The sequence below is a fragment of the Castor canadensis genome, chromosome 10, assembly GCF_047511655.1.
Source record: "Castor canadensis chromosome 10, mCasCan1.hap1v2, whole genome shotgun sequence".
Classification (NCBI taxonomy): Eukaryota; Metazoa; Chordata; class Mammalia; order Rodentia; family Castoridae; genus Castor; species Castor canadensis.
The window spans coordinates 48,542,622-48,566,103 of record NC_133395.1 but is presented as its reverse complement, the minus strand read 5'-3'; positions in this window follow the sequence as shown (position 1 = coordinate 48,566,103).

Below are 23,482 nucleotides of genomic sequence, written 5' to 3'. Positions count from 1 at the left end.
TAGAGAAAGGTGAAAAAGGAAGCAGAGTTTTTGGGCAACTTAGGAGCAAAATGAGGTCCCTGCGTACTGAGACATAAGATAAGGAACCTATAAGGAAATTCAAGAGTGTATGGATGAGAGATGTAATGAACTCAAAATGCTATTTTCCCCTGTTTTGAGGTTTTATCTAGGTTAAAATCAGCCCAGTTGCCAAAGAAAATGGTTATGTCAACTCATAATTGAGGAGGAGGTAGAAATAGTCCAACCTGGACAAATGGGGAAGTTCCATGCACTCCCACCCCCCATCTATGGATGCCATGTAGGCCCAAAACCACTCCACTGCCTATGTTGTAATGACTTCTGAATAGTCCACACTATTCCTCAATAATTCTCTCCAAAGCTTCCCAAGAAATGTCCATTGAAAGACTGTTCCCAGGGAGTCCAGCCAGGATTTCAAACTCATGTTTGCCTCTTGATCACCACTATTTTTACAAGTCACCTATGAAAGGCCTACAGAAAGAGCAGGATAACCCACAACAAATGAATCATCCAACAAAGTTCATGCACCTAAATTTCAGAAGCCTAGGGCCTTTACTGAATCTCCTCCTCACCAATCACAAGCATCCCCACAGCACAGTGTCAGAGAGAAGACCTTGGCCATGAGTTACATGTCCATCCCCATATCTCTGAAGTTATTGTGTAGAGGTCGTGAAAATAACCAACACTTTCTACACTCTACTGACAAGGAAAGGGAGAATTTTTATACTTATTTCATGTGATATTTAAGACACACCTGTGACTTAATAGGAATGGTTACCATATTCTTCAATTAGCAAGTGAAGAAATCGAAGGAAGAATTGAGATTTTCCCCACTTGTCAGTTTCACTCAACTCTGACCAGCTATTAAAAATCTGTAAGGTCATAAAGAGATTAACAACATGGGATTAGAACACAGTACCCAAGCCTCTATTCTAACATAGTTGGACCAAACCATTCACTCTCTTCCTGATACCATTCAATTCTCTTCAGGGAGAAAAACCACTAATTCCCTATTAGTCCAGCAACTGTTCTAGGTTTAGATGAAGCAATCAAACCCAGAAGTATCTAAATATTAGACAGGTAAGTAAATAATTATGTGATTTGTGCTATAGATTATGCAAACTCTTAGAAGATACTATAGGAACACAACAGAACGCATTCAACTTTGTCTGAAGATATCAAAGGTAGTAATCCTTGAGCTAGTTCTTAAAACATGACTAGGAGTTCTTAAAGCAGATAAAAGACAAAGAACATCCTTGAAGAAAGAAGAGGTAAAACAAAGGCATGGAAACATGCAGGCAAAGGCATTCTAAAGGAATGGTCAGTAGTTTGAACACATTAAGCTGAGACTGGGTTGTAAAGAAACCTATATCTACGCAAATGCATTGGGACTTAACTCTTTGGACCAACAGGAGCTGTGAAAGTTTCTCTAAATAATTTTGTTAGCAATAACCTTTTAAGAGCACAGTGCTAGGTTGCAGACACCATTTACTGGCATGCTGACTAAAAATGAGAACAGCAAGACTCCTTTTTTGCTTACTCTAACCTGCCTTCGCCCAAGCTGACATCACAATTCACCTGCCCTTCTACACTATCCAGGAGGCATCAAATGCAATTGAGCATCCATAGCAAGTTCTGTGTTGGCAGTGAATGGAGCCATTCATTCTGGCTACAGGATCTTCATTACAATTGCATGAAGCTTTCACTGTGGACCATATTATCCGAGTCTACTCAGTGCTGGCACAGGGAGAACTGCCTGGAGAAGCCAGCTGCAAATGTCATGTCAAGTGCTTTTTTTAAAAAAAATCCAACACCCATTATCACTGATTCATCTTCCCATCAGCACCAGGATGTCTCAGATTACATTGTCTGACTCTGGGGAAAGAGAACTAGGACAAGGTTGAAGGGAAGGGGCTGCCACTGTGAAGTCAGGGGCTCTCCTTTGAGGCTCCAGCTGCAGACAGCCACGCTCCATGCTGACAGTTGAGCCAAGGTCTTCCCGAATGATGGCTGAAAAGCCTTTATAAAACAGAATATGAACCCTGGAGCCTACTGCTCCTGGCAGGAGCTGAGGAAGGGAACAGTAGGAGTTGGCTGTAATTTTCTTTGTCTGTGGTAGCAGAGCAACTGAAAGAAGTGTCACAAACATGAGCGAGAGGAAATGAGAGATTTTTATGCCAAGCCACCACATTCACTGGAGGCCGAAAACCACAAAAAGTAAGTTCACACGAAACATTACTTGGCATTTCACCTGATGTGTTCAAGAACCTTGGGTGCAAAGATTTTTTTAATTATAGCTGTCTCATCTGTAGACAGGGAGAACTGACCTTGACTGAAAACTTGGAACTAAGTTATGAGGCCCTGAGTGCTTGCGTCTGTGAAGGTCTAATCAGAGAAGCAATTTATTAAAGGGATTTAATTTTACACAATTGTGGGAGCTGGTCTTTGTAAGGCCATTGTGTTATACCTGCTGCTGGAGCTTGATGTCTGCAGAGCAAGCTGGAAGGGGGATAAATGTAAAATAGGGAGAGCCAGAGCAAGCTAGAACCTCTGGCAGTCTCTCACTGCCTTCTGCTGCAGGAGAGGATAAGCATTCTTCAGACACACACACACACACACACACATACACACACACACACACACACACATACACACACACACACACACACCAGAATCAGGAGTTGAGAGAACTCTGGATCCAGAGGAAGGTGGTGTACCTGCAGATCTAACTGCTGTCCTATACCTACCAGATGAGCAGCAATGTGTATGAGCCAAAAAAAGCACCTGGTGACCCTACTTTTTGAGCATAAAAATAATACAACTGTTATTACAGTTGTGCCTCAAAGTGTACACAAAAATGTCTCTTTGGCACACCTTACTCAGAAACACATAGGAAGCAAATTCTGGAAAGGCAACACCAACTAGTCAACGTTGTAAAGCCACCATCAGCCATCAGAATTAACTTCATGACTTTGTATAGAAAGTGGATGGCCTCCAAGTGTTATATTGGTTTCCTGGGGCTGCTGTTAAAAAAAAAAAAAACAGAAAAACACCATGAACTGGGCAGCTTAAAACAATATAAATTTATTCTCTCATAGTACTAGAGGATAACAACCCAAAATCCGAGAGTGGGCAGGGCCATCAGAGCCTAAGGAAAAATCCTCTTGCCTTCTCTCTGTTTACTGCTGGTTGTCAGCAGTCCTGGTATTCCTTGACTTGTGGCAGTGTAGCTCCAATCTCTATCTGCGTCTTCATGTGGCTTTCCCCATGACTCTGTGTATTTTCTCCTCTTATAAAAATACCAGTCATACCAGATTTAGGGCCCACCATACCTGAGTATGAGCTCATCATAATGGAATTACATCATCACAACTGTGTTTCTAAATGCCGTGCCTCTTTTGATGACCCCCAAGAGTACACTGATTGAAGGCCTGGTCTTCAAGGTGGTACTATTGGGAGTGGTAGAGCCTCTGGGAGATGGGGCCTAATAGGAGGCCCTTTTGTCATTGAGGATGTGTCCTTAAAAGGTAGTTCCAATGGGACTCCTTTGTCATTTTTGCAAGAAGGTTGCTATAAAAGCCTGAGTTTGGCCTCACCCAGCTCTCTCTGCTCATTGTTCAAGATGAATCACTTACTTACTTCTGCACACAATCTCCCCACTGCTCTCTGCTATGATATGATGTAGTCAAGAACTGAGCCAATGCCAGCAGTGTGTCTTTGAACCTACAAACCATGAGATAAATCTTTATTTTTATAAAGTGTGCTGCCTCTGGTATTTCATTGTAGCCATACAAAGCTGACTAATACTCTAAAATAAGTCATATACTAAGGCTCTGAAGACACATAAATTTTGTGGGTGACAGTATTCAAAATTGTACAAATGTCAAAAGGAATAATCTAAAAGAAGAAATGAATAGAAATCATAGAATAGAATTCAAACAAAGGATTTGGACACTAATAAAGAGCAGCTTCCTTCCAAAGAATTATGTGTTTAAGAGTATAATTATGATACCAGTGGGAGCCCAAATCTTTTGGCATGGAATACAAAAATACATAGAAGACTGAAAGGCATGGAATTCACTATTTTCTCCTTTATCTTGTCTGTTTTCTCATGGGGGCATTCGTTATTGTTATATTGTTATTCAGAAAGAAAATCTTGTCTCCAGAGAAACTGAATAATATAGCCCAGTATACTACCAGAAAGTGGTGGGGCTTGGATTTGAACTCAGAACTACCAAATTCCAGAGAACATCTTTTTTTTGTCCAGATTATGTAATAATAAATAATACTAAAGTAAACATTCAGAAACTTCTTTGGGATATCTCTTAGTCATTCTTTAATGCTCATTAAATATTACCTCTTCTCTGAAGATTTCTATAACTGGACAAAATTAGTTCCTCTTCTGACACATATATATATTTAAATAAGTATTTATATATATATATATACATATATGTACAGTTATATAGTTGTGTGTGTGTTGTTTTTGTTTGTTTTGTTTTGTAGCACTGTTTTGAACCCAGGGCTTTGTGCATACTAGACAAGTCCTCTACCATTTGAATCACAGCCCCACCCCTTTGTTTATATTTTGTGTTTTGAGATAGGGTCTGGCTAACTTTGCCCCAGGTGGCCTCAAATTTTAGATCCTTCTCCTCTGCCTCCTGAATAGCTGGGATTATAGGTGTAAGCTGCCATTCCTGGGCTGGCTCCCATATTTTTTATAACTTTTCATCATTATACTAATTCCCTTGTACTCTGCTATCTGTTTGCATATCTGTTTCCTGTCTTATTTGTAAGTACCATATCTTACTAGTACAGTATCCTAAGTACCAGTCCAGTTTTGAGAAACTCAAAGTATCTCAATAATTACAACTTCCAAAGGCAACAGAGCACTATAAACACTATACCAAAGAGGAAAAAAGGCAAAGCAAGTGGTGTTTGGGGCTGCCTCCTGATTTGAGGCTCACTGATTTCCATGAACATTTCAGCCACTAAATTTTATTTTTATTTTACTTTATTTTTTGTGGTACTAGGGCTTGAACTCAGGCCCTACACCTTGAACCACTCTGCCAGTTCTGTTTTTGTGAAGGGTTTTTTTCAAGACAGAATATCTCAAACTGTTTGCCTGGGCTGGCTACGAACTGAGATCCTCCTAATCTCTGCTTCCTAAGTAGCTAGGATTACAAGTGTGAGCCACCAGTGGATGGCTAAATTTTATTCTTATTTATCAAGTAAGTTCTATGTGCTCATTCCTGTGGTATCGCAGTTGGTGCTACAAAGTCACAAAAGTCATTTGTTTTAGTTCAGAGGCCAGCTCTTCTCCCCTAACATGCTTTAAACCATGCCCATGCACGTCCTAGATTCTGGCTCCTCAAAATGTGTGTCACTTGACCATACTTTCTATAGGCAATTCAGGAGTATCACCTAGAAGTCTCATAGAAATTCAGGATTCTCCTCCCCTACTCTCTCAGAATCCATATTTTGACAACCTTTCTTCTTCACTCATATGTACATGGAAACAGCTGTACATTAGACAAACTAAACAGAGGTTGGTATCAAAAGACCTAAGCTAGGGTCCTAGCTCTGTCCTATTTCTACCCTGTGACCTTATGAAAATCGCTTTGCATCTCTGACCCTCCATTTCTTTAAACTGCTTGTGGAAACCATAAAGCAATCCTAGAGTCACTGCCTTACAATTACTGACTCAGAGTTTCTCAGAGGTTTACATTTTTAACAAACTTTGCAGCTGATCTTTAGACATACTTTTGCTTAAGAGTAACTATAGGCAATAAATACAGAGAGCAATACTTCTATCTTGACATCATTCCTAGTGACATTCTATTAATACAATGAAAAGGAGTAATTTGAATAATCTCTTCGTGATTGATATTTGTACTTTATTTTGTCTTCCTTCTTTAGTCTCCATCACACATAAGGAATTGGTAGCTTCTACTTAAACTGAATCATACCAAGAAAATTGCTTTATGGAAAAACCAGACAGGCCATCATTCTAAATCATTTTGCCAAGACAAAAGAGTATGGTGACTACTGGGTTATTGTTGCTACCAGTGGCTATTCATTACTCTTCTCATTTGTCTAAGAATATCAGAAAGGTTTCCAAGGAGATGTGGCTTTCCACTTTCTAATTCACAAGATGTTTCTACACCTGGAAGCTAAATAAAATGCTGGAAACAAAATCCTTTCTTCTTATTGCTGTGCAAACTTTCTAGATCAAAGAAATCCCTTTAGCAAGTCCCACAAAATTAAATTAGAGAGGAAAGTGATGAAAAATCAACATTTCTTGAGCCTCTCCTCTATGCCCGGCACTGTTCTAGTTATTCTAGAGCTACAGGTTCAGAAAATCCCCACTGCAATCCTAAGAGGTGCATCTTTTTTGCACCTCATACATGATGATGAGAATGACCTATGGTCATATTTTTGTTTTATTCTGGAGTTCTGTTAGTTCATTAGAGTCTCAAAATACACACATGTGTATGCACACACATATGCTGGCCTAAGAACTAATACTCTTAATTTACAGTCCTTTTACTATTTAATTCCCTTCATGATTTTCAGCCTTACAGCATTATTCGACTTAGTTTATGAAATATTGCTGAGTGCTTGCTCTGGTCTCTGATACACAGTGTGAGGGAGAGATACAGTGCTTCTCACAATTTTCTTTAAAATGATATTGGTGCAAAGAAAAGTGTTGATTCTATGTGAGACAGAGCAAGAAACATGGTGGCAGCAAAGGGCCCTGGGAGACTGCAAAGAAGGAAGCAGTGGTGTCTAGCTGAAGGAGATAAAGTGTGGGAAGAATCTTGCTGTGCAGAGATGGAAAACTGGACAATGCAGGAGAAAAATAAGCTGAGCAAAGTTGAGGGCAGGGAATTCCAGAATCAAGTCAAAGCAATATGAGAAGCACCACCTGGTTGCAGCCCAGGAGATGTACAGGAGAAACCTAGGAAAGAAAATCTGCAGTATCAAGCCAAAAAGCATGTCATCTAATGTGCATTTGATTATAAATGTACATTAAAATTCACCCTATTGCAGAAGGTGAGGAGGCTTGGAAGAGAAAAAAGAGAGTAGGGAAGGTAAGAAGACTGCATGAAACCAAAGCCCTTGAAAGGGAAAACTGTGAGGTTGGCATGAGAACTCCCTGGAGCAGAATGTGTACACTTGCCAGGGGACTGAACTTCAGCAGGAAAGAGGGTAGAATACATATCAATAGCAAGAGGAAGTAGAGAGAAGATGTCACCTATGGGCCTTGATATAAACCAGAACCTCACTCTTTTCCAGCTCTGTTCAGTTTCCTAACCTCTTTGACTCTGTATACATATTTATAACACAGAAAGAGTAATATTGTAGGGCCATTTTGAGGAGCAATTGAGTAGATATTGTAGAATGAATGCCTCATCCATAGTGTTCTGATACTTTGACTTACTGCTCTTGCTAAGTCCTTGTTACTCAAAATGTGGTTGGAGCATGGGCCGACTGGTATCACCTGGAAAATATTAGAAATGTAAACTCTCTGGCCCCATCAAATCTTCATTTGACAAGATCTGCAAAGACTTCTATGCACATTAAAGTCTGAGAAGCATTGCCCTATGTAATCCCCTTAGAATGCTCCCATCTGCATCCCTCTAACTTCTTAACCTTAACTCTACCCTTTTTCCGCCCAGAATTAAAACAGGAAAAAAAAAAAAAAAACATGGAGGAAATATAGCAGAGACTAAAAGAATGCCCTATGACTGTAATATAGTAATGCTATTTTTTTTTCAATTTTGTAACGCCATCTCTAGAAAGCATATTACAGGCAGTTGTAAAAAGCAAGTTTCAAAAAATGTTTGATGAAAAATGACTTCCAAAGACAAATTCAGTTGGCAGTTTTCTTCTATGTTTGTGGGGGTTAGGGTATCTCATTATTTTATTGGCATACCTATAGTAAAGGGTTTTTTTTTTTAATGATATATAAAAGAAAAAAGACAATGTTTTGGTGACAGCAGAGTTCCACTTGTATAAGGCATACCTGTAGTAAAGGGTTTTTTTTTTAATGATATATAAAAGAAAAAAGACAATGTTTTGGTGACAGCAGAGTTCCACTTGTATGAGGCATACCTGTAGTAAAGGGTTTTTTTTTTTAATGATATATAAAAGAAAAAAGACAATGTTTTGGTGACAGCAGAGTTCCACTTGTATAAGGCATACCTGTAGTAAAGGGTTTTTTTTTAATGATATATAAAAGAAAAAAGACAATGTTTTGGTGACAGCAGAGTTCCACTTGTATAAGGCAGTGTCAGGATCTGTGGCTGGAAGGGAAGAATCTTTGATTTTGTGGATTAAGGATCAAACTTAGTACTGGATGACTTTGCATTTGGCCACCATTGAAATCAAAGTTATTAGGCTCTTGACATCATACAGCAGCAAACTAGTAGAGAATCAAAGGATGGAGAATTCTCTGAAAGTAAGGGTTAGTTTAGGCTCTGACTATGCAGGAATTCTCTGCATAACAGCAACAAGAATGGGGTAAACTGCTGTGCTGACGAGCGAGCAGCTCAAGGCAGCAGAAGCAGATATTCTGATTCCAAGCACAGAGAAGACACCAAGGTGATCTTTAAGGCCCATCCTGTGAAGGTGCATTTGTGACAAGAAAATGAGAACCACAAAACAAACAGCCCCAGCTCAACACCTCAAAAGTGCATCCACCATGGACTCAAGTGCTTTTCAAAATCTGCCTGGGAATACCCTCCTGAATGCCCTAACCCTCATGAGAATCAGCAACAGACAGAACATCTCCTGAAATACTTTCCACACAAATATGTGAGGAATAGGTAGATAAAAGTATGTACAGTTGGATGAATAGTATATCACGTTTAACAGAAATTTATATTATTAGTGCCAGCCCCATTGTGTAAGAGAATAATGAATTATTATTCTTAATCACTTCCCAGTGAGTTCTTGAGTAAATTAAAAACTACGTTTTAAGTGCCTGCATGTTGTCAATAGTGACAATAATTAATTTCCATTTATTGAACAATTTTCTGTTTTTAACAAAATGTTACCCTAAGAGTTGTAGACATAATTCCCATCTTATAGATGGTAAAATTGAAGCCTAGAGAGGTTAAATATCTTATCCAAGGATACACAACTGAGAAAAGATGAACCTGACCACCATGCTTATACCTTTCTGATTCTAAAGCTCAAATCCACTTATTAATACTACTTCTGCTAAGTCATCCTGCCTTATTATACCTTAGCTTCCTCATGTCTAAAATGAAACCTTAGTTAGATGGCCTCCCATGTTCTTTCATACCTAAACAATCTTTTGTTTTCTGTGATCTTAGATCAGTACAACTTATATGATATAAAGAAATGTGATGAATAATTTTATGTGTCAACTTGGCTAAGATATGCTGTCCAATTGTTTAGTTAAACATTAGGCTAGATGATATGGCAAAGATATTTTCAGGTGTGAGTCACATTTATAATCAGTTGACTTTAAGTAAAGATCACCTAGATAAGGTGGGGGGGGCCTCACTCAGTCAGTAAAAGGTCCTAAGAGCAAAAACAGGTTTTGTGGAGAAAAAGTAATTTGGCTTAAGTTCTTCCCTAGGTTTCTAGCATGCTGGCCTGCTCCACTGATATTAGACTTGCCAGTGACAATTCCTTCAAATAAATGTATGCATACTGTTAGTTCAAGTTCTCTGGAGAAACATGACAGATAAAAGTATGATGGGAAGTAAGTCATTTATCGATTTTTTAAGTCATTTTGCCTACACCAGAGTACCAAACACAATCAAATGCTGGTATGTCAAAGAGTGACACAGATCAGATGGTATAGTGGGAAGCCCCAGCCAGACCCTCCTTCCCACAGAAACTCCAATTCAACACTACATGACTATTTCTCTCTATGAGAAGTCCAGAAATAAGTTAAGAAGCTCTTGTGTCCCAGGTGAGTGTTAAACCAGCCATATAGAAGTTAGTAAGAAAATTTGTGGTATAGCTTACTGTAGTCCCTACCCCTTGCACAGCACCATATGACCATAAGGAAGTACTTGTCTCTTGGCTTATTCCTATGGATAGAGAATACTGAACTACACATTCAGTGTGGATCTGCACAAAGGACTGAGTTCTTTTAAACAAACATGTTTTATTAGTTTATCATAGTTGTATAAGGTATTTCATTGTGATATTTCCAGCTATGCATATAATGTACCCCAGTTTTGTTCATCCCTTCCATTAAAGGACTAGCTTCTGTTTCACCTGTCTAGGAGCTTCTAGTTGCTTAAGAGTCACTGAGGAAAAAAAAGAGATAAGTGGTAAGCTTACAGGTATAGCTGAGAAATGCCAATACAGCATCTTCTCCTTCAGGGAGAAAGAGAAGAGTTTAATATTCAAGATTTTCAGGGGCTGCCCACAAAACTATTTTCTATAAAACCTGACTTGGGCTACTAGTGGTATACTCCAGTATACTCCAGGTGCCCACTGAGAACAGAAAAGATCCAGGTGTCATGCTGTTATTTCAGAGGACCCATGGTAAAATGGATAGACATCAGCAAGAGCAAGAGCTTATGAGCACCTGAAAAAAAGAAAGCAGCTAATCCTTCTAATTGAGAATCTACATGCCCTAGGCCAGAGAAGGCACATCTATAAAAAAGATATGAAAAGACCCCAAAACCTATAGCCAGGCTTGTTGGTGAAGGGCTTCTTTTGTATAAAACCAGTCCACAAAAACTGGATGAGGTTGTTACTTTTCAAATGTGGCATACCAATGCAAATTTACAAGGACAAGAAATAGAGTAAAATGGCCCAATTAAAGGAATAAAATAAATCTCCAAATACAAACCCTAAAAAAATGGAGGTATATAAATGACCTGATGGGAATTCAAAGTAACTGTCATAAAGATGTTCATTGAGCTCAGAATGCTGCAATACTAGTAACAGTGGTGCATAAATCATTTTTAATTCCAGTATGGAAGTTAAAAGACAAAAGTCTAAAAAATAACTAAAAGTATGTTAATGGAGACAATATAAAAAAAAGTAATTTGTGACTTCAATAATGCAAAGTTAGGGAGAAGGAGCAGTAAAATTTAGTTTTTGTATGTGATTGAACTTAATTTGTTATCCATTTAAAACACATGGTTAAAACTACAAGATATTTTATGTAAGCCCCATGGTAACCACACAAAAAATACCTATAAAAGATGCACAAAAGAAAATGAAAAAGAAATCAAAACATGTTATTACAAAAAAAATCAACAAAACACAAAGGAAGATATTAAGAGGAAAAGATAGACTTTTGAGTAACAAGATAGAAAACAATAAAATGGCAGTGGTATGTATTTCCATATCAATAAGTTACTTCAAATATAAATGGATTAAACTCTTTGATAAAGACAATAAAGAAACCTAGAGTTACTGAACAGATTATCAAAAAGGAAAAAACTACCAATTTTCAACTATATAACACTCATTCTAAGTCTAAAGACAAATAGATGGAAAGTGAAAGGATGAAAAAAAAATTCATGCAAATGATTAACAAGGGGAGCAGGATGACCATACTTACATCAGACAAAACAGAACTTTAAGCACATATGAATATGTCAAAAACTGTCACAAGAGACAAAGATGGGAACTACATAATGATAAAAAGAGTCACTTTGCTTACTGGAAGATAAAGCAATTATAAATACATGTGAATCCAAAATCAGTGTACTGAAATATATGAAACGTTGACAGAAAGAACGAAAGGGGAAATAGATAGCAATCCATTAATAGCAACCCAATACCATCTTCCAATAATGGACAGAACATCAAGACAAAATAACAATAAGGAAACATAAAACATAAACAATACTTTAAATCAAATGGACATAACAGACACACATAGAACAATGCTACCCAACAGCAACAGGATACACCTTCTTAAGTACTCATAGAACATTCTTCTAAATATATCATATGTCTTAAACTAATGTAAGAATAGCAAAAACATACTAAGTGTATTTTTTTACTCAAAATGAAAAAAAATCTAGAAATCAATATTAGAAAAACAGAAATTTTACAAATACATGGAAATTAAACAACATAATCTTTCATAAGCTCTGCATTGAAGAAATATTTGATGGAAAAATTAGAAAATATCACAAGACAAATGGAAATGAAGTAAAAATATACTGAAAGTAGTCAAACATGGTGGTACATGCCTGTAATCCCAGCACTTGGGAGGTAGAGGCAGGAGGATTGTTTCTTTTGTTGTTTTTTTTTTTATTTATTCACATGAGCATACATTGTTTGGGTCATTTCTCCACCCTGCCCCCCTCCTCCACCCTTCCCCCACCCCCTCAGTTTCAGGCAGGTCCCATTCTGCCCTTATCACTGATTTTGTTGAAGAAAGGACATATGCATAATAAGAAAGACAAAGCATTTTTGCTAGTTAAGACTACTATTGCTCTCATGTACCCATGTGATTCAACTCTAACTGATCTTTACATTGGTTCCTGATCCTCTGCTCATGATAACCTGTTGTTTTAAGGTTTCTGTATTAGTTCCTCTGGAGTGGGGCATCAAACGCTTTCATTTTGGGTTTTCTACCTATTCCTATATCTCCCATATGTGCTCTCCCCTTGTCATGTGATCCAGGTCCAATAACTTTGCTGCATTTGCCCTAGATCTAAAGTCTACATATGAGGGAGAACATATGATTTTTGGTCTTCTGAGCCTAGCTGACCTCACTCAGAATGAAGTTCTCCAGTTCCATCCATTTACTTGCAAATGATAAGATTTCATTTTTCTTCATGGCTGAATAAAATTCCATTGTGTACAAGTACCACATTTTCTTAATCCACTCATCAGTAGTGGGGCATCTTGGTTGTTTCCATAACTTGGCTATTGTGAATAGTGCTGCAATAAACATGGGTGTGCAGGTGCCTCTGGAGTAACCTGTGTTGCATTCCTTTGGGTGTATCCCCAGGAGTGAGATTGCTGGATCATATGGTAGGTCTATGTTTAGATTTTTAAGAAGTCTTCAAATTTTTTTCCAGAGTGGTTGCATCAGCTTGCATTCCCATCAGCAGTGGATTAGGGTTCCTTTCTCCCCACATCCTTGCCAGCACTTGTTGTTAGTGGTGTTTTGGATGATGGCTATTCTAACAGGAGTGAGGTGGATTCTTAGTGTGGTTTTCATTTGCATTTCCTTTATGGCCAGAGATGGTGAGCATTTTTTCATGTGTTTTTTGGCCATTTGAATTTCTTCTTTTGAAAAAGTTCTATTTAGTTCAGTTGCCCATTTCTTAGTTGGTTCATTGATTTTAGGAGAGTTTAGTTTCTTAAGTTCCCTGTATATTCTGATTATCAGTCCCTTGTCTGATGTATAGCTGGCAAATATTTTCTCTCACTCTGTGGGTGGTCTTTTCAGTTTAGAGACCATTTCTTTTGTTGTACAGAAGCTTTTTAATTTTATGAAGTCCCATTTGTCCATCCTTTCTCTTAGTTGCTGGGCTGCTGGGGTTCTATTGAGGAAGTCTTTGCCTATACCTATTTGTTCCAGAGTGTTTCCTGCTCTTTCCTGTAGTAACTTCAGAGTTTTAGGTCTGATATTTAGGTCCTTGATCCATTTTGCGTTGATACTAGTACAGAGTGATAGACATGGATCTAGTTCTAGTTTCAGTTTCTTGCAGATGGGTAACCACTTCCCAGCAACATTTGTTGAAGAGGCTGTCTTTTCTTCATCGTATATTTTTGGCACCTTTGTCAAAAATGAAGTGAGTATAGTTGTGTGGGTTCATATCTGGGTCCTCTATTCTGTTCCACTGGTCTTCATGCCTGGTTTTTGTGCCAGTACCATGCTGTTTTTATTGCTATTGCTTTGTAATATAGTTTGAAGTCAGGTATTGTGATACCTCCAGCATTGCTTTTTTTGCTGAGTACTGCCTTGGCTATTCACAGTCTCTTGTGTTTCCAAATGAACTTTAGGGTAGATTTTTTAATCTCAGTGATGAAAGTCATTGGGATTTTGATGGGAATTGCATTAAACATGTAGATTGCTTTTGGTAGTATAGCCATTTTTACTATGTTGATTGTATGGATGCATGAGCACAAGACATCTTTCCACCTTCTGTAATCTTTCTCGATCTCTTTCTTCAGGAGTTTGTAATTCTCCTTGTAGAGGTCATTCACATCCTTTGTTAAATTTACTCCTAGATATTTGATTTTTTTTTTGAGGCTATTGTGAATGGAATTATTTCCATGTATTCCTTCTCAGTTTGTTCATTGTTGGTTTATAGAAAAGCTAATGATTTTTGTAAGCTGATTTTGTATCCTGCCACCTTACTAAGCTGTTTATGATGTCTAAGAGTTTTTGGGTAGAGTTTTTTGGATCTTTAAGGTATAGGATCATATTGTCTGCAAATAAGGATATTTTGACAGTTTTTTTTTTTACCTATTTGTATTCCTTTTATTTCTTCTTCTTGCCTAATTGCTCTGGCTAGAAATTCCGGTACTATATTGAATAGGAGTGGGGATACTGGGCACCCTTGTCTCATTCCTGATTTTAGGGGGAATGGTTTCAATTTTTCACTGTTAAGTATGTGTTGGCTGTAAGTTTGTCATATACAACCTTTACAATGTTGAGGTACATTCCTTCTATTCCTAGTTTTCTTTTTTTTTTTTTTTTTTCATTTTTCTTTTATTATTCATATGTGCATACAAGGCTTGGTTCATTTCTCCCCCCTGCCCCCACCCCCTCCCTTACCACCCACTCCGCCCCCTCCCGCTCCCCCCCTCAATACCCAGCAGAAACTATTTTGCCCTTATCTCTAATTTTGTTGTAGAGAGAGTATAAGCAATAATAGGAAGGAACAAGGGGTTTTGCTGGTTGAGATAAGGATAGCTATACAGGGCATTGACTCACATTGATTTCCTGTGTGTGGGTGTTACCTTCTAGGTTAATTCTTTTTGATCTAACCTTTCCTCTAGTTCCTGGTCCCCTTTTCCTATTGGCCTCAGTTGCTTTAAGGTATCTGCTTTAGTTTCTCTGCGTTAAGGGCAACAAATGCTAGCTAGTTTTTTAGGTGTCTTACCTATCCTCACCCCTCCCTTGTGTGCTCTCGCTTTTATCATGTGCTCATAGTCCAATCCCCTTGTTGTGTTTGCCCTTGATCTAATGTCCACATATGAGGGAGAACATACGATTTTTGGTCTTTTGAGCCAGGCTAACCTCACTCAGAATGATGTTCTCCAATTCCATCCATTTACCAGCGAATGATAACATTTCGTTCTTCTTCATGGCTGCATAAAATTCCATTGTGTATAGATACCACATTTTCTTAATCCATTCGTCAGTGCTGGGACATCTTGGCTGTTTCCATAACTTGGCTATTGTGAATAGTGCCGCAATAAACATGGATGTGCAGGTGCCTGTGGAGTAACAGTCTTTTGGGTATATCCCCAAGAGTGGTATTGCTGGATCAAATGGTAGATCGATGTCCATCTTTTTAAGTAGCCTCCAAATGTTTTTCCAGAGTGGTTGTACTAGTCTACATTCCCACCAACAGTGTAAAAGGGTTCCTTTTTCCCCGCATCCTCGCCAACACCTGTTGTTGGTGGTGTTGCTGATGATGGCTATTCTAACAGGGGTGAGGTGGAATCTTAGTGTGGTTTTAATTTGCATTTCCTTTATTGCTAGAGATGGTGAGCATTTTTTCATGTGTTTTCTGGCCATTTGAATTTCTTCTTTTGAGAAAGTTCTGTTTAGTTCACATGCCCATTTCTTTATTGGTTCATTAGTTTTGGGAGAATTTAGTTTTTTAAGTTCCCTGTATATTCTGGTTATCAGTCCTTTGTCTGATGTATAATTGGCAAATATTTTCTCCCACTCTGTGGGTGTTCTCTTCAGTTTAGAGACCATTTCTTTTGATGAACAGAAGCTTTTTAGTTTTATGCGGTCCCATTTATCTATGCTATCTCTTAGTTGCTGTGCTGCTGGGGTTTCATTGAGAAAGTTTTTACCTATACCTACTAACTCCAGAGTATTTCCTACTCTTTCTTGTATCAACTTAAGAGTTTGGGGTCTGATATTAAGATCCTTGATCCATTTTGAGTTAATCTTGGTATAGGGTGATATACATGGATCTAGTTTCAGTTTTTTGCAGACTGCTAACCAGTTTTCCCAGCAGTTTTTGTTGAAGAGGCTGCTATTTCTCCATCGTATATTTTTAGCTCCTTTGTCAAAGATAAGTTGCTCATAGTTGTGTGGCTTCATATCTGGATCCTCTATTCTGTTCCACTGGTCTTCATGTCTGTTTTTGTGCCAGTACCATGCTGTTTTTATTGTTATTGCTTTGTAATATAGTTTGAAGTCAGGTATTGTGATACCTCCTGCATTGTTCTTTTGACTGAGTATTGCCTTGGCTATTCGTGGCCTCTTGTGTTTCCATATAAATTTCACAGTAGATTTTTCAATCTCTTTAATGAATGTCATTGGAATTTTGATGGGAATTGCATTAAACATGTAGATTACTTTTGGGAGTATCGACATTTTTACTATGTTGATTCTACCAATCCATGAGCATGGGAGATCTCTCCACTTTCTATAGTCTTCCTCAATCTCTTTCTTCAGAAGTGTATAGTTTTCCTTGTAGAGGTCTTTCACATCTTTTGTTAGGTTTACACCTAGGTATTTGATTTTTTTTGAGGCTATTGTAAATGGAATTGTTTTCATACATTCTTTTTCCGTTTGCTCATTGTTAGTGTATAGAAATGCTAATGATTTTTCTATGTTGATTTTATATCCTGCTACTTTGCTATAGCTATTGATGATGTCTAGAAGCTTCTGAGTAGAGTTTTTTGGGTCTTTAAGGTATAGGATCATGTCGTCTGCAAATAGGGATATTTTGACAGTTTCTTTACCTATTTGTATTCCTTTTATTCCTTCTTCTTGCCTAATTGCTCTGGCTAGGAATTCCAGTACTATGTTGAATAGGAGTGGAGATAGTGGGCATCCTTGTCTGGTTCCTGATTTTAGAGGGAACGGTTTTAATTTTTCTCCGTTAAGTATAATGCTGGCTGTAGGTTTGTCATATATAGCTTTTATAATGTTGAGGAACTTTCCTTCTATTCCTAGTTTTCTTAGAGCTTTTATCATGAAATGATGTTGGATCTTATCAAAGGCTTTTTCTGCGTCTATTGAGATGATCAAGTGGTTTTTGTCTTTGCTTCTGTTAATGTGGTTTATTACGTTTATTGATTTTCGTATGTTGAACCACCCCTGCATCCCTGGGATGAAGCCTACCTGGTCGTGGTGGATAATCTTTTTGATGTGTTGCTGGATTCGGTTTGCCATTATTTTGTTGAGGATTTTTGCATCAATGTTCATTAAGGAGATTGGCCTATAGTTCTCCTTTTTGGAGGTGTCTTTGCCTGGTTTTGGGATAAGTGTAATAGTGGCTTCATAAAATGTGTTTGGCAGTTTTCCTTCCCTTTCTATTTCATGGAACAGTTTAAGGAGGGTTGGTATCAGTTCTTCTTTAAAGGTCTGATAGAATTCAGCAGAGAATCCATCAGGTCCTGGACTTTTCTTTTTGGGGAGACTCTTGATTGCTGCTTCAATTTCATTTTGTGTTATAGGTCTATTCAGGTGATTAATTTCCTCTTGGTTCAGTTTTGGATGATCATATGTATCTAGAAATCTGTCCATTTCTTTTAGATTTTCAAATTTATTTGAATATAGGTTCTCAAAGTAGTCTCTGATGATTTCCTGGATTTCCATGGTGTTTGTTGTTATCTCCCCTTTTGCATTCCTGATTCTACTAATTTGGGTTTTTTCTCTCCTCATTTTAGTCAGGTTTGCCAGGGGTCTATCGATCTTGTTTATTTTTTCAAAGAACCAACTTTTTGTTTCATTAATTCTTTGTATGGTTTTTTTGGTTTCTATTTCGTTGATTTCAGCTCTTATTTTTATTATTTCTCTCCTTCTATTTGTTTTGGGATTTGCTTGTTCTTGTTTTTCTAGGAGTTTGAGATGTATCATTAGGTCATTGATTTGGGATCTTTCAATCTTTTTAATATATGCACTCATGGCTATAAACTTTCCTCTCAAGACTGCCTTAGCTGTGTCCCATAGGTTCCGGTAGGTTGTGTTTTCATTTTCATTGACTTCTAGGAACTTTTTAATTTCCTCTTTTATTGCATCGATGATCCATTGTTCATTAAGTAATGAGTTATTTAGTTTCCAGCTGTTTGCATGTTTTTTGTCTTTACTTTTGTTGTTGAGTTCTACTTTTACTGCATTGTGGTCAGATAGTATGCACGGTATTATTTCTATTTTCTTATATTTGCTGAGGCTTGCTTTGTGCCCTAGGATATGATCTATTTTGGAGAAGGTTCCATGGGCTGCTGAGAAGAATGTATATTGTGTAGAGGTTGGATGAAATGTTCTATAGACATCTACTAGGTCCACTTGATCTATTGCATATTTTAGATCTTGGATTTCTTTATTGAGTTTTTGTTTGGATGACCTATCTATTGATGATAATGGAGTGTTAAAGTCTCCCACAACCACTGTGTTGGCGTTTATATATGCTTTTAGGTCTTTTAGGGTATGTTTGATGAAATTGGGTGCGTTGACATTGGGTGCGTACAGATTGATGATTATTATTTCCTTTTGGTCTATTTCCCCTTTTATTAGTATGGAATGTCCTTCTTTGTCTCGTTTGATCAATGTAGGTTTGAAGTCTACTTTGTCAGAGATAAGTATTGCTACTCCTGCTTGTTTTCGGGGGCCATTAGCTTGGTAAATCTTCTTCCAGCCTTTCATCCTAAGCATATGCTTATTTCTGTCGGTGAGATGAGTCTCCTGTAAGCAACAAATTGTTGGATCTTCTTTTTTAATCCATTTTGTCAAACGGTGTCTTTTGATGGGTGAATTAAGTCCATTGACATTAAGTGTTAGTACTGATAGGTATGTGGTGATTCCTGCCATTTAGTTGTCTTAGTTATTTGAAGGTTTGATTGTGTGTACCTAACTTGATGTTACTCTCTACTGTCTTGCTTTTTCTTATCCTGTGGTTTGGTGCTGCCTGCCTTTTCATGGTTAAGGTGGGTGTCACTTTCTGTGTGCAGGATCCCTTGCAGAATCTTTTGTAATGGTGGCTTTGTGGTCACATATTGTTTTAGTTTCTGCTTATCATGGAAAACTTTTATTGCTCCATCTATTTTGAATGATAGCTTTGCTGGGTAGAGTATCCTGGGGTTGAAGTTATTTTCATTCAGTGCCCGGAAGATCTCACCCCACGCTCTTCTTGCTTTTAATGTTTCTGTTGAGAAGTCTGCTGTGATTTTGATGGGTTTACCTTTGTATGTTACTTGTTTTTTCTCTCTTACAGCCTTCAATATTCTTTCCTTAGTTTCTGAACTTGTTGTTTTAATGATGATATGTCGTGGAGTAGTTCTATTTTGATCTGGTCTGTTTGGTGTCCTGGAGGCCTCTTGCATTTGTATGGGAATATCTTTCTCTAGATTTGGGAAATTTTCCATTATTATTTTGTTGAATATATTACGCATTCCCTTCGCTTGCACCTCTTCTCCTTCTTCGATGCCCATGATTCTCAAGTTTGGTCTTTTGATGGAGTCGGTGAGTTCTTGCATTTTCTTTTCACAGGTCTTGAGTTGTTTAATTAATAGTTCTTCGGTTTTTCCTTTAATTACCATTTCATCTTCAAGTTCTGAGATTCTGTCTTCTGTTTGTTCTATTCTGCTGGATTGGCTTTCCGTTTTGTTTTGCAGTTCTGTTTCGTTCTTTTTTCTGAGGTTTTCCATATCCTGGCTGTTTTCTTCTTTATTGTTGTCTATTTTTGTCCTGAGTTCATTTATCCATTTATTCATTGTGTTCTCTCTTTCACTTTGGTGTTTATACAGTGCTTCTATGGTTTCCTTTATTTCTTCTTTTGCTTTTTCAAATTCTCTATTTTTATTGTCTTGGAATTTCTTGAGTGTCTCCTGTACATTTTGGTTGACCCTATCCAGTATCATCTCTATAAAATTCTCATTGAGTACTTGTAGTATGTCTTCTTTTAAATTATTCTTGTAGGCTTCATTGGGTCCTTTGGCATAGTTTATCTTCATTTTGTTGGAGTCTGGCTCTGAGTTTCTGTTCTCTTCATTCCCCTCTGGTTCCTGTACTAATTTTTTGCTGTGGGGAAACTGGTTTCCTTGTTTTTTCTGTCTTCCTGTCATTGTCCTTGGTGTTGTTACTGTCCCTGTACTGTGTGTAATTAAGTATTTTGTAGCTTGTAATAATAACAATGGTAATATTGAGAACGGAAGAGTGAGCTGAGATGGAAAGCAAGAAGTTAAAGAAAAGGGGAAAACAAATATACAGACAAGAGGGAGAAAGCAGAACAAGGTATCAGACAAGAGAGTTTCAAAGGTATAAACAGGGAGTGTTAGTGTACTAATCGACAGTAAGCTGAACAGACAATAGAGAGACAGAGAGAGGATTGAAAAATCAAAGATAAAAAAAATAAAAAATAAGTATATGAAAGTAATATCTATTTATAAAAATGAATTAAAATAAAATGGAAAATAGGAAATAAAAAAAAAAAAAACCAAAAAACTTCCAAGTTTATATGCAATGCAATTTCAGTCTTAATAATTTGGATGTCCGTCTTAATCTCCAGTCCTGGAGTTGGTGCCTCAGATGTTGTTCTGTAGTTGTCTCATCAAAGGGGATGCATAAAGTAGAACAAAACTACACTCACACACACACAGAAGAAAAAATTTTAAAAAAGCCCCACCAAGTGTCCCCAGTTCAAATGCAATACAGTTTCAGTAAGTTTTTCGGCTTGCAGGTGTAATTCGGTTGTTCTCTCATCAAAGGTAGGGAGAAAAAGAAAAAAAAGCGTCTGGAGGCAGTTCTGAGAGTGGTATCTGCAACTGTGGCTCGCCTGCCTGCTGCTCTCAGCCTGTAGCTGGCGGCGTTATTTATGCAGATCTCTGGGGTGAGCTTAGCACTCACCTGGTCCCTCAGGCTTTGTTTGCTCAGAGTTCTCCTGTGCGGGGGAGGGAGGCCTCTGCCACAGGCTTTCCCCTTTCCTAGCACTGGGAAAGGCGACACTGCCCCGCGTTGTCAGGCCTGCGTGTTTATTTACAGTTCACGTGGGAAGTGGGTCTTCCCTCCTCTCACAAGCGTCCCCGCTCCTGGTTGCTGGTGCGCCCCGCTCCCGCCAGAGCCTCTCCGGCCCGCTTTTTTCATGAAGTGTTGTTGGACTTGTCAAAGACTTTTTCTGCGTCTATTGAGATAATCAAATGGTTTTTGTCTTTGCTTCTATTGATGTGCTGTATTACATTTAGATTTGCATATGTTGAACCACCCCTGCATCCCTGGGATGAAGGCAACTTGGTCATGGTATATGATCTTTCTGATGTGTTGTTGGATTTGGTTTGCCATTATTTTATTGAGGATTTTTGCATCAATGTTCATTAGGGAAATTGGTCTGTAGTTCTCCTTTTTGGAGGTGTCTTTGTCTGGTTTGGGGATGAGAGTAATATTGGCTTCATAAAATGTGTTAGGTAGTGTTCCTTCCCATTCTATTTTTTGGAACAGTTTAAGGAGAGTTGGTATTAGTTCTTTTTTAAAGGTCTGATAGAATTCAGCAGTGAATCTGTCAGGTCCTGGACTTTTCTTTCTTGGGAGGCTCTTGATAGCAGCTTCAATTTCTTTTTGTGTTATAGATCTATTCAGGTGATTAATATCCTCTTGGTTCAGTTTTGGGTGGTTGTAAGTTTCTAGTAATCTGTCCATTTCTTCGAGATTTTCAAATTTATTAGAGTATAGGCTCTCAAAGTAGTCTATGATGATTTCCTGGATTTCTGTGGTGTTTGTTGTTATCTCTCCTTTTGAATTTCTCATTTTACTGATTTGGGTTTTTTCTCTCATTTTAGTCAGATTTGCCAGGGGTCTGTCAATCTTATTTATTTTTTCAAAGAACCAGCTTTTTGTTTCATTGATTCTTTGTATGGTTTTTTTGTTTGTTTGTTTCTATTTCATTGATTTCAGCCCTTATCTCAATTATTTCTTTCCTTCTGCTTGTTTTGGGATTTGTTTGTTCCTGTTTTTCTAGGAGTTTGAGCTGTAGTGTTAGGTCATTGATTTGAGATCTTTCTGTCCTTTTGATATATGCACTCATGGCTATAAACTTTCCTCTTAGGACTGCCTTTGCTGTGTCCCATAGGTTCTGTTAGGTCATGTTTTCATCTTCATTAACTTCCAGGAACCTTTTAATTTCCTCTTTTATTTTATCAGTGACCCATTCATTGTTCAGTAGTGTGTTGTTCAGCTTCCAATTGTTTGCCTGTTTTTTACTGCTGTTTTTGATGTTGATTTCTAGTTTTAATGCATTGTGGTCAGACAGAATGCATGGGATTATTTCTATTTTCTGATATTTGTGGGGGCTTACTTTGTGCCCTAAAATATGATCAATTTTGGAAAAGGTTCCATGGGCTGCTGAGAATAATGTGTATTGTGCAGAAGTTGGATGAAATATTCTGTAGACATCAGCTAGGTCCATTTGATCTATGGTGTGATTTAGTTCTAGGATTTCTTTATTGATTTTTTGTTTGGATGACCTATCTATTGATGATAGGGAGGTATTAAATTCTCCCACTACCACTGTGTTGGAGTTTATATATGTTTTTAGATCATTCACAGTAGGTTTGATGAAATTGGATGCATTGACATTGGGTGCGTATAGGTTGATAATTGTTATTTCCTTTTGGTATATTTCCCCTTTTATTAGTATGGAGTATCCTTCTTTATCTCATTTAATCAAAGTAGGTTTGAAGTCTACTTTGTCTGAGATAAGTTTTGCTACCTCTGCCTGTTTTCAGGGACCTTTGGCTTGGTAAATCTTCGAGCCTTTCACTCTGAGCCAGTGCTTATTTCTATTGATGAGGTGGGTCTCCTGTAAGAAGCAGATTGTTGGGTCTTCCTTTTTAATCCAGTTTGCCAATCGGTGTCCTTTGATAGGGGAATTTAGTCCATTGACATTCAACGTTAATATTGATAAGCATGTGGCATTGCCTGTCATGTAGTTGTCTTTTTTGATTAAGAGTTTGATTGTGTGTAGCTGAATCAGTGTTACTCTTTGCTTTCTTACCTTTTCTTCTCCTGTGGTTTAGTATTGCCTGCCCTTTCATGGTTTTGTTTGCTTTCATTTTCTGTGTGCAGAATTCTTTGTAAAATCTTCTGTAGAGGTGGCTTGGTGGTCATATATTGTTTTAGTTTCTGCTTATCATGGAAGACTGTCATTGTTCCATCTATTTTGAATGATAGTTTTGCTGGGTAGAGTATCCTAGGGTTGAAGTTATTTTCATTCAGTGCCCAGAATACCTCCCTCCATGTTCTTCTTGCTTTTAATGTTTCTGTTGAGAAGTCTGCTGTGATTTTGATGGGTTTACCTTTGTATGT